Consider the following 10490-nt stretch of genomic DNA (forward strand, 5'->3'; position numbering starts at 1 on the left):
AAACAACCCCCCCCCCCCCCCCAAAAAAAAAACAAAAACAACACCAATGTCCAATTGTATAATTTTTCCCTTTTATTCCTCCCTTTTCCTCATATATTATTCTTCCTTTCCAACAAATATTTCTACTTCTTTCACCTAATCTCATGGGAATTGCTGCAATATGCAAGTTGTTAAGAAATCTTTCCAAGGGCTCCAGGTTTCACAGAATTCAGGGTATCTATCTATCTAACAGTCAAGACGTAAGTTCTTCCATCCTCATAATAAAATTTACTTCGCTGACCCACTCCCTAATCTGTGGCCTCGAGGAGGATCTCCAAGGCCTCTTTTACCCTTGCGGATATCTCCCAGTATAATGGAAAGCAAAGCTATTTCTGGTCTTACTGACCACTTTATCTCAATAAGTCAATATATTAACTATGGTTTCCCAATATGGTCTAATGAGTTCACATGACCACCAAATGTATAGAATTTTAGGGGGGACCCCACTTTTTCTACATTTTGGGGTGTTAGGGCTTAAAATTCCTGCCAGACCTAAGGGGTCTGGTATGACTTTTGTGGGGAACATTTTTTACATCAGAGGTCCCCCCCTAACATTACTACCAGACCTAAAGGGTCTGGTACGAATTGGAAGGGGGACCTCGCGCTGTTTTGTTTTATCTATCTTTTACAAACTAGCAGGCATTCAATCCCCACTTCTACTGTGTCTTCAGCTGTGCCGAGCCGAAGCATATGCGTTTGGCTCGGCTGTGTGCTTCGGCTGACTTCAACTGCTGTACGGGCTATTGTGATCTGAACCGAAGGGTTCCTGCAGCCAAAGAGACACAAAGGGGTCTATTCACGAAACTGCCGAAGGATCTGGCCGTAGCTTCGGCCGATCCTTCGGCTAGCTTCGGCCCCAGGACCCCTTCAGTTCAGTAGAACCGAAGGGGTGCTGTACGGGCTATTCACAATAGCCCATACAGCTCCCAATCATGGCTGAGCCGTGCTGAAAGCCGAAGCTGGCCGAGCGGCCGGCCATTGGCTGGCCGAGCGGCCGGCCATTGGCTGGCCGACAGCCTGCTTCTGACAGCTGGGCGGAGCCAGCCGTGATCTTACGGCTGACTCCGGCCCCTTGCAGTGAGATCAGCGTCCCTGGTTACCTGCTAGGTCCATCAGCAGAGGGCGGGTACAATTCTTTTTTTTTTCTATTCTGACATCGCTCGTGTCAGAACAAAGAAAAAAAGACACAGCAGTGTTTCTCTCCTGGGCGGCCAGGAGCAGGAGGCTCCCAGAGCGCCAGGGAGAGTTTTTTTTATTTTTTCTTTTACAGCAGCAGAGCCGCCAGACAATAGGAAACTATTGGGCGGAGCCAGCTCCGCCCAATCGTTTTCTATTTACTTTTTTTTACTTTTTTCACTCTTTTTCTGTTCTGCTCTGTCCCTCTGAGGTACCGAGCAGAACAGCCGAGCCGAATGCCGCTCAGCGGCATTCGGCTATTCACTCACTGCTGTTAGGCATCTTTAAGAAAAGCCCGAACAAAGAGAACACTTGTTCTCCCCCTTTGAGTTCTCTACATGCCGGCTGTTAGAAAAACTGCAACAGCCAAACAGGTAGTCAATGGGGCAAAACCTTATCTATTAAAAATGAGAGGGACAACATTGCCACTGGGAATACCTCAAGGCACTGATATGGAGGGCAATTACAATTACAATTACGATTACATTTATATATCAAGGAGGTCTACCTATAGGGTTGACAATACGACATCTGAAAAAGTGTATCATAATGGTTTGATAAATTGTAGAGCATGTGTTTTGTTTTGTTTTATTTGTTTGTTTGTTGATTGCTTTTGTTCTATATGTGTTTGTGCTTTGGTTTCTGTTCCTGCATTTGTTTGGGCTATCGCCCATACCATTACATCTCAGCAAGGTTTATCTTGGAAATTCCTTCGTGCTAACCACAATATTGCTCATTCAATTTTCTTTCATATTCTTACTCCATGTATCTGTACCATTTAGTAATCAATGTACAATCTATGCTAGTTGTTACCTGATAATATGACAAATTCATCTCTGTACACATGATGCCTTGTATATTTTGCACTTACGAAACTAATAAATTGTTTTAAAAAAAAAAAATAGCCCGAACAGCAGTGAGAAGCCTGCCGGAGGTTCGGCTCAGCCGATCCAGATGTTGGATCGGCTGAGTCGAACTCCTTCTGCACTTCGGGTCGGCCGAACATGCTGAGCATGTTTGGGCGACCCGAAGCAAGCCGATGTACGGCTGATTTCAGCCGATGTACGACTGAAATCAGCCGTACCAGCCTGAAGTGAATAGCCGAACAGTGTTCGGCTCACTTCACTTCAGATCGGTCATTCACTCGGCTGCCCTTGGCAGCTTAGTGAATAGACCCCAAAGTATTAGTTGAATGTTAAATCCTTCCGCAGCTTAATGAATACCCCCTTAATTTTTTCTGCTGCCTGACTTTCTCCCTTGTGCTGTGGAAAGGCAGGCAGCCTTTTTAATTTTTGATAAGCTTCTTCTTCTCAATGCAGGCACCACCTTCTTTCTCCTCCTATGACAGCATTAGTAGAAGAGAAGAAGGAAGGCTAGGGCATAACAGCAGTGCTCCAAAAAATGCCTGCTGTGTACCCTTGAGAAGGAAGAGAAAAAGGAAAAAAAAAAGAAATGGCTGCTATGTACCCTTCAGTGGTGGTGGTGATAGTGGTGGTGTTTGGGGGGAGGGTGGCACATTAGCAATACTTTAGATAAAGTGGCTGCTATGCACATTTGATGAGCAAGGAGGAAGAAATGAGGCATTAAGAAGAAAGTGGCTGCTATCATCCTTGAGAAACAAAGAGCACCCCTGCTTGTCTCATTGGGGTGCTATTTTCACTAAGCACTTGCAGAGTCATGTGTTACTTTTACCTCGGCTGATACACTGCATGCAGAGGCTGCAGATCAACAGAATCAGCAGCAGATATGGTAAAAAGAGGCAGAGCTCTTTCAATTTTCTGCCTATGTAAGTGTTCGCTTATTGTCATAAAGGATAAACCTTAAGTCTATATTTTTAATAATCTCAGAATAATTGGGCATAAGGGGGTTTTCTTTCACATTTTATTAAACTTTTAAGAAAATTCAGTGAGGTACTGTGAAAAAAGAAGCACACAAACTATACTATCAAACTATAGTGCTGCTAGTCAGAACTGATTTTCAAGATTCGCCCCAACTGACTTTAATGGGGTTTGGATTAAAGTTCGCAATTTCCAAAATGTACGATGAGTTCGAGGAACAACCTGGAAAGATGATCTGCTCATCTCTAGTCACTATCATAGTTTTTTTTTTTTTACATTTTAATAATCCTGCAGAGAACAATATAATAATAGTGAAGACTCAAATAAAGAGTAATAATGTTAAACTATGTTGCAGTGGTTACTTTAGTCATTTAAAGAGCCAAGTCAAACAAGTTTTATGGCCAAGCATTTATGCTAAACATCTGGCTTTGTTGGCATCTATGGCAGTTTGCCTCTCCTGTGCCTTATTCAAAGTGTTTTACAGAAGGGGAAACATAAGAAAAATATATTTTTTTGGTCTACAGTGCAGCTCACAGGAAGTGACAGAACACATTTTCATAGCTAGCCAAAAACAAAATCCTTCTAAATGTCGGGAAAGTCTTTAAATTTGCATTATGTCTTCTGCCTTACTTGTATCACGTAACACAAACACAACAAACAGTTTGTTTTACCCATAATCAGTATCATATACATTCCCATGTGCAGGGATATATTCATTGTGAAAACAGTTAAAAAAAATGTGTTTAGTTTCAGATTTCTTATTATTTTGTTTTTTGAGATTCGGGACCGAAAGTCAATTCGTTTCATTATTCGGATTCGGACAAATCTGATTTTTTTTGTTAATTTCGGATGAGCTTAACGATATGGGCTAATCAAGTCCAGTGAAATCACGACTCACTCTGCCCCTTTGTTGACATTCAGGAGCAGAGCTGTCATTTTGTGGCTGGTGTTCGTTGGGATTGGTCGTGGTGGTGGGAGGTGGGGACTTTTTCTTTTCGGCGAGTCAGCGGCCATCGTCCATCATGACTGGCATGAATCTATATCACTGGAAGATGTGATTGACTATCAGGTTGGTAATGGTAGGAGCCCAGATGCGGGGGACTTGCCAGTACGATTGGTACCTCTACTCAAGTAGACTAGAATAACGCACAATCTCCTGCGTAGTGGTAGCCAGTACAGGGGCATTCCAAGAGCACAGTAGCAAAGTCACAATCGGGAATCGTAGTCGTTTGAATGTAGCAGAGGTCAGGGCAGGCAGCAAAGTATCAGGGTAACGGAACAGGTCAGAGGTCGGTTATAAGAATCAGAAACAGGTATAATGCCAGGCACTCTAAGAACAAGCTTAACAATAACCAAGCACAGAATGACTCACCCTTCCTGCTTATATACCTGTTGGCAATGAGATGATGTCGTTTCCAGGGGCGGACCACTTCCTTGGAGGGGCGTGTATTGTCCCTTTAAGAGTCGGTCCAGTGCTTGTGCGTCCTCTTCCTGTACAGCTCTGGACGATGGAACAAGCGGACACCACACACAGCAGCCGTTGGGCTTAACGCTGCACAAGAAGACCACCCAACAGCCCGATACCCTGCGGGAAGTAACATTTAAGTCCTCACATTGACATGTGGATTACATCGATTACATTTTTAAAAAAAATTTATTATTTAATTAAAGGATTTGTCAAAAAAAAATTTTTTCCAATAAAGGATTTTCTTATGGCGTGGTGTGTTTATTTACTATTTTACTGTATATGGTCAATGAGTAACAACAACTCCTTACTCATTCACAAGGGGGGGGTTATCTGTGGGGAAGAGATCCTTGTCCTCATTCATATGGGGACAGGGTGCTTTGCCAGGGTCACCCCCCCCGTCAAAGTACCCTACCTATGTTGAGGATATATGGCCTGCTCTACTAGGTTACTACTTCAGAAGCAAAGGTGGCAAGTCCAGCTTTTTTCCCCCTTGTTAAACATCCATGGCAGATACCTCCCTTATCTACCCAAGACCCACGCTCTGCCTTTGGCTTTGTACAATTAATGCATCTGGCAATATGACATCAATGTTTCTTAATAAAATGGTCACTGGCATGTTGGCATAAATCTTTATTTGAAGGGTGACACCTGGCAGCCATTTCTTCTTTCTGATTTTATCTGTGGAAGAGTAGATCTGGCTCATCATGTAAGGATTTTATCATAGCAACATGTATGTGCAAGGTGATCTTTTTTCTATCTCTCGACTATGGGCCTAAATTATAACCTACTTTTGACAAGTCTATCCTAAAATATATGACTGCAATAACAACTTAGTGCAATCCCTATATATCAAATGCAAGTGTGTATACTGTATGTATTTGTATACACAAAACTTCAATTGTACTGAATTTAATATATCCTGGGATATATTTTTGGAAGATTTTCCCTTACCTCTTGTTCTAGGGACAACTATAACATGTTGGATTTCCCTTTTCTTCCTTGGTGACAGTAGTCACCAGTACAAATAAGGTGGTGAGTCTCCCCAATGGGGAAACAGGCAGCACAAAAAGATTTGAAAGAGGGTCTAACCCTTCCACACTTTATCCAGAACTAAAAAAAAAAGTTGTTTTTGTGTTCGTTTTTTTCCCTGAAGATACACTTTAAAGCCATTTAGCACCATTTAAGCATACCCTTTTAAATCACTACACCCATGGCCATCCCTAGACTTCTCAACACCTGAAACTGAGATGGTTGTGGGTGTGCTTGGATTGCACGTTCTGGGGAGGTGGTTTTAGTTTCTTTTGTTGTATGTTCCATGAATGGGCGGGTTGGGGGAGTGCCAGCGGCTCATGGTAGACATTCCAGGTTCCTGCCCGGCTCAATGATGTCACTGGATGCCAGAAATTGGACAGGATGCCAGCAAGAGAGTCCAGCTCAGCTTCTGGCAACCAGTGATGTCAGTGAGCTGGTGAGCTCTTAGCAACCTGGGACTCTCTAGCCAGAAACGGGGCAGCAGGCACACCTGTGATGCCGTCTGAGGCAACCACCTCAGTCTGCCTCATTATAGAGATGGCCCTGATTACACCTACAAAGTAGCCTAAAAGGTGCCTTGTAGCGTGCCGAGCCTTTTATCATGACACTAGCAACACCCCTGATGCTTATTCCACAAAAGTGTACTGTTGCTAGTGATCCACTTTGTTTCTGTTCCTAAAAAACAGAGAAAATAGAAAAATCAAAAAAGGTTTTATTTTCTGATTTGCTTTTAGGAAATGTGTAAAATTAGGATTTTTTTTAACCACCCCCAACAACTTCAATTAACTATGCTTTGCATAATTAGCAGTTAATAGATAGCAAATTACACTGCTTGTGGGAATAATGTGATCTGTTTAAGGACAATGTTTGTGTCCTGCTGATGTATCTGCTTATTGCTTTTTGAACAGGCTTTTTTATACAGTTGCTGGAAATACATTATTCTGACGAGAAAAGATGACCACCTTCAAATACCCTCCAGGATTAAGTTGTTTTCAATAGCCCAAGCATTTTAGATGAAACTGTCACCAGAGTATTGAGATTTTGCAAATGGAAGTCAAGAAACATGCAACAAAAATGTCTTGTCCTTCCTTCCCCGATTGATTGTTGAACAGGCTGATTTATGAGATTAAAAGATGTCTAATCTCATGCCGGAACAACAAAGAAGGGCCGCTATATTTCTTTAACGGTCAAAAATTCCAGCATCTCCTTGTCAACGTCTTTGTATCAATCACAAAAACAGAGACACCTCTCTTTCATTAGATTGCCACTCTACCTGTGAATAATGTCATTGGCTGATACCAGCAACTAGTGAAAAATATAGACATGCATGTTTATTTCAATACACTCTCTTCATGATTGGAAACACATTCATAGTCTTTGTCTATGTGCAGTTACCTAAGAAGCAGATATTTCCTTTACATTAGAGGACACAAGTTCCAATTATTACTAAATGTTGTCCTTGCTCATTGCTTACTCTGCACTTAAATCTTTAAAGCAGCTGTCTATAAAAGTAAGCACACGTGAGAATTTGTTGCCACAAAGCATTTTGATATTTTTTTAGTTAGCATCTGAATAACAGCACTTAGCCGCAAAAAAAGGGGACATTGTTATGTGTTTATATATTGGGATGTGTCTTGTAGTGACATTGTGGTTGTAGATGGGGTTAGTAGTTTACAAAAGAGAACTTTTTTTGGTGTACAGTGAAGCTCACAGGAAGTGACACCACATCTCCAGAAAGATCAATAGGTATTTTGTGTGCTCGCTAAAAGGTTTTTAGCCTACAAAAATGAAAACTAATGCAGCCACCACACCTAAGGGCTGGAAAGCTGTATTATATTACATTTGTGTTCTCTGGTTTTGATATGCTTTAAAAGTACAAATGAAATTAACACACTGCCCACTGGAAGGGTAAGAATTAAACCTTTTCCTTCTTTTGGACTGAAGACAAAGTCACGTTAAGGTCTAGTGCTTTTGTGTCCCTAAGCTATTTCCCTTGTTATCATTGCAATGCTGTAAGGTCTGGTTGTGAATGACTTACTACATGGACATGAATTATGAACGTGTATCAAATGTGCACAACAGTGCATGCTTCAACACGCGATCAAGAAGTGCGCACCAAATGTATGTGCTTACGGTGCCATATGGCACCACAAACACAGATGAGCAAATGCGGTGTGAGAACGCGCATGAACGCATGAGAATGTGGAATGCATATTGCAAAATGTGCTACTTTCCCGTGTTTGGGGCACATCCAGGAACCCAAATGCGGGAAACAAACTGCCCGTGGGCGTGTGGGAAACACTATGGTGAGCATGGAGGCTTAGACGTGACAAGCGCAGTTGTCATTCAGCTTCCTATGATATGCTCTACAACTACAAGGTCATGTGCCAAATATGGAGCTCAATGGTATGGGAAGAGACTAAGGGATACATTTATAGTTGTATTTATAATTTTTATACAAGATTCACATACATTTTACTCATGATTCACACATTTTTCAGTTAATTCCAAGTAGGAAAATGTGTGAATCTTGGGTGACATACATGTATACTTTTCCAGCACTTCCTCTTCCTTACCACTCAGTGTATTAGCATAGAGTAAACATGGTAATCTTGCAAGTATCTTATTAATTGATGATTCACTAGGAGTACTGTACGAGTACTATTCTTTATTATTGATAACATCCTGAACAGGGGTGTAGTTACACTGCTTTGAATAGATGTTTCTTTTGCATGAACAAAATTATGTTTGTTGCTTCTATTACGTTAATCATTTATTTATGTAACACGTTTACGTTTTGTTTATCTATGTGACAAAAATTAGATTCAATTTTCAGAGAAAACGTGTTTCAGTTTTTAGTCCATATTACTACATTGTTTCAAATAGAATTTATGATAGTTAAAAAAATTAAAATAAATAAATAAAGCGTAATATTTTTTAACTAGTAATATCTGATATATTCCTTATGAATATTTTGTATTTTCATATCAATCCAGAACGTGGAGCTCTAGGCTCCATTTACATGTTTTTCAGGCTATCATTAGTTGCTTTAGTGTCCTGTTCAAGTAGTTTACATGGTTCAGAAGATCAACATACAGTTGAATTTATCATATGAGAGACTCATCTCTTTCCTCCCCTTCCCTGCCTGCTCTGTCTGGCTTAAGGGTGTCAAACATGCGGCCTGTGGGCACCTTTACTGCAGCATTCTAAGGATCTCCCTGCCCACACCTTCAGCAGGCTCAGAGAAGATGCCTGTGAATGTATACAGGTGATGGTGGTGGGCAGGAGCTGGCAATAATGTAGTGTCTGTCCTCCCCCTGTCTGTCACAACCTGCACCCACTCTTATTAGAACTTTGTGATGTAGAGGACATTGGTCAGAAGAGAGCATAGAATAGGGCAAGTGTATGCATTAGAGAAGGCTGTGTCCCTTGGTTCCTTCCTATGAGTTCCTCAAATAGAAACTGAAGGCAAAATCTACTGTGCTCTCTGTAGAAAAGCAATAATGCTCCTGTGTCATGGGTGCATCCTGGGGCCTGATTTATACGCTGCCCAGCCAAAACAAAGTTTCGCTTTCTAATATTCCATTGGACTGCCTTTAGCTTTGGTTACGGCACTCATTCGCTGTGGCATAATTTCAATAAGCTATGCAATGTCACAACATTTATTTCCGTCAAGAGTTTCATTAATCTTTCACCAAGATCTTGTAGTGTTGATGGAAGAATCGGATCACTGCATAAAGTCTTCTCCAGCACATCCAAAAGATTCTCAATGGGGTCTGAACTCTGTGGTGGTTAGGTGAAAATGGAACACGCTACATTTAAATACAGTGCAAGACACTGCAACATGTCGCAATGCATCAGAGGGCAGAGAGAGAAATACATAATGTGCTGTGGCTCCTGCTGTGAACAAAAACAACAAAATGCACATCAACGCAACACAATGCTTAACAAGCCAGTAAATAAACAGATGTTTCCACCTGTCAACTAAAGTGCATTTAGTGCACGTCATTGTATGCTAAATGCAATGGAAGTGTTGTGAACCCAGCCCTAGGATTTCAGTTTTATGCGATGGGGTTGATTTAGTAAAGGCAAAAAGGCCATTCACTTTGCAAGGGAATTTGCGCTTTCCAGGAGAATTATCCCTTAGCTTAGGGAATGTGGTAACATTTAACTTGGCAAAGAACACCTCATTCACTAAACTAAGTGGAAACTTTCCATGCAAAGTGCAAATTCCCCGGCAATGTGAACAGCCTATTTTCCTTTAGTAAATCAACCCCAAAATGCTCACAATTGCTGTAACTTATAGATGCAGTTATTGTTGCATCCATACGTTGCAGTTATTGTAATCCTTCCTTTGTATTCCTTCCTTTTTTATTTTCATAGCTAAACTACATGTTCATTGTATCAAATGTGTGCTAACTACTCAAAGTAAACCCAGATTAATCAAAGTTAGGACCTTATCAATTGTGAGATAATAATTTTTATGCAAAAGAACATATTCCTTAATTCGTATCTGGACGCGCACTATTACAAACATCCAGACCTGGTACATTCCTACTGTTGTCCCAAATTACTCATTGGCCCACCAGCAGCAACCAAATAACTGATATTCACTCTGTCAGCCTTTGCTTGCAGAGAATAGGGTTTACAGGATACCTAAACAGCAACAAAAATTCTTCTGCTCAAGTAGATAAATAACTTCAGCCCCTTCTCACAGGCTAAGGGTGTGCCTTTAAACTGAGACCAGCAATTCTTCAATAGCCCTTTCACCACACCAAGGTAAAGGATATGGCAGAACAAAACTGTTGTAGCTGGCTAGCTCAGTATCCCTTATGATATCTGATCCTCCAGGCTGAACACCAGCAAACAACTTCATTCTGTGTCCCTATGCACTAACCACTGTCTCTGCTGTGTCCTCTCATTCTCCAGCTGCTATA

This window comes from Nanorana parkeri, unplaced genomic scaffold (genome assembly GCF_000935625.1).
Source record: "Nanorana parkeri isolate BGI_ZX_2015 unplaced genomic scaffold, ASM93562v1 scaffold7, whole genome shotgun sequence".
NCBI classification, from domain to species: domain Eukaryota; kingdom Metazoa; phylum Chordata; class Amphibia; order Anura; family Dicroglossidae; genus Nanorana; species Nanorana parkeri.